We start from the raw sequence: 2,294 nt of genomic DNA, 5'->3' as shown, positions 1-2,294 counted from the left end.
AACTCTAGTTCTCTCAATTAAAGATGTATTGTTGGTCCCTATAACTTGTTCTATCTAGTGAATTATGGTGTTTGAACTGGCTTATTCCTTTCCACATTTTTTCTAACTCTACGAGCGTACAAATGTTCTGTATCGTTTTACATCACAATAATTCCATCTGACAAGAATTTCTTTTGTAATTTAATAAATATTCTCTATCATACCAGGAAGCTACGTCTAATGTTGGAAGTGAAAGTAACGATCACGAGGGAGGAGGAGAGCCACCTAATGAAGAAGAAAGGAATTATCCCGCGGTGACAACCACTATTAAAGGTAAAAAACTTATGATGAGAAGAAAACAAGAAAGCCTTTTGAAAACATTAAAATAAGTAAACAAATAAATAATAATAATAAATACACGTAAATCATAATTTTGAAATAACAATTATGAAAAGATAAATAAAAATGTATCTAATTTAATGCGGCTTTAAAATAAGGTTCTTCCCACTGTCATTGAGAGGTGGCGTAAAGGCAAAAACGGCGTCATCAAAATGACAGAGGAAGACATTAAAACATCTCTGCATCATCATCAAACTCGTCTTCGAGCAGAGAAAGTAAAGACGTGTAATTCATTTTCCGCCATTTTGGAAATGCTGACTTCCTGTTCTGATTCACTCAATTCATCTACAAGAAACAACAAAAACAACATCCAGAAGATGTTCGGAATAAGCCTAAAATTTTCAGTACTTAATATTCAGGCCTGGGGCATTTAATAAGATATTATCCCATTCTTCACCACTATACAGATTATTCTGTGCAGAAGTTGAGATACAAAATTGGTGCGATAGTTCGAGAATCAGCATAAACAGTACGAAGCAGGAGCAATGAAGGCAAAGAAGGAGGAGAGAAAGATCAGGCCTACTTTATTCATGAGCATCGTCTTACAAACCATGGAGTACGAAGCAGGAGCAATGAAGGCAAAAAAGGAGGAGAGAAAGATCAGGCCTACTTTATTCATGAGTATCGTCTTACAAACCATGGAGTATGAAGCAGGACCAATGAAGGCACGGAAGGCCTACTTTATTCATGAGTATCGTCTTACAAGCCATGGAGTACGAAGCAGGACCAATGAAGGCACAGAAGGCCTACTTTATTCATAAGTATCGTCTTACAAACCATGGAATACGAAGCAGGAGCAAGGTAGGCAAAGAAGAAGGAGAGAAAGATCAGACCTACTTTATTCATGAGTATCGCTTTACAAGTTACAAATCACTCCCCAAATTTAACTGAAAGATTTTCCTCAAAAAATTGCGTTTAAAATACTTATTTTTCTATATTTTTTACAGTTCGATTAAAATTTTCCTTATATTTTCACACGACTTAGTCTTCGGACTTACAACACTAGTAACCGGGTTTCGATACCCGTGGTGGGCAGAGTACAGACAGCCCATTGTGTAGCTTTGTGCTTAATTACAAACAAACCAAACCTATTTATAATTCGCAGTGACTTCTTTCCCTCAAACACTCAGCTCAAGACGAAAAGTGGAATGAAGGATTACAAGAGGCTCCACCTAGCAAAAAACATGGAACTTCCCCGATAGAGATACCCGCTGACATGAGTGATATACAACGAGAGAATGGACACGTGACGTGGCCACAGGAAGAACCAATCAACATGATCAAAACCATTAACTGCTCATCTTTCCAACAAGTAGTAAGTTCCTCCGTGACCATAGAAATTATTAAAACAAAGAAAAGACGGTTTAAGTATAATACATATATACAGAAAGGATATAATGAGAAAGGTTGTTAATTTAACGAAAACTAAGAAAAATGTGTCTTTATGAACAGTGAAAACACCCATAACGATCTTAATAGTTTCAGTATTATATAACACTGAACAAATAATGTTCTCTTTTTCACTAAACTGTTAAAATCTCATTTTAATACATGCGCGAACGAATAATTCTGTTATAGCTTTATAAAGATTTATTTTTTTATTTGCACGAGCTTTTTCTTTAAAACAAAGTTTGAGATTTGCCTTTTACTCTGCAACTTCAGAGCTCAGGGAGCATCAGTGAAGTTCGTGAAACTTCGGCAACACCTGATGGAACAAAGGAGGATGAAGACGACGAAGATGATGATGATTCAGACAAGATAGACGCGTATGATCCCGAAAGATTAAAAGCTTTTAACGTAAGAAGGAAAGAAACACTAAAATATTATATCGATGTTTGTTTGTTTTGTTTTTGTTGAATTTTGCGCAAAGCTACACGGGGGCTATCTGCGCTAGCCGTCCCTAATTTAGTAGTGTA

At 36.1% G+C, this 2,294-nt stretch overlaps 1 long non-coding RNA gene across 1 annotated transcript; it reads left to right on the top strand.

Moving 5' to 3' along the window:
• The first annotated feature begins 228 nt into the window (after nucleotides 1-228).
• Nucleotides 229-2,116, top strand: LOC111083950. Its single transcript, XR_002609321.1, has 3 exons — nucleotides 229-312; nucleotides 1,509-1,693; nucleotides 2,041-2,116. It is a non-coding gene; the product is annotated as an uncharacterized LOC111083950 (long non-coding RNA).
• Nucleotides 2,117-2,294: the final 178 nt, after the last annotated feature.

This window comes from Limulus polyphemus, unplaced genomic scaffold, assembly GCF_000517525.1.
Source record: "Limulus polyphemus unplaced genomic scaffold, Limulus_polyphemus-2.1.2 Scaffold12351, whole genome shotgun sequence".
Classification (NCBI taxonomy): domain Eukaryota; kingdom Metazoa; phylum Arthropoda; class Merostomata; order Xiphosura; family Limulidae; genus Limulus; species Limulus polyphemus.
The sequence above is the reverse complement of the archived record's forward strand: the minus strand, read 5'-3'. Positions and strand labels throughout refer to the sequence as shown.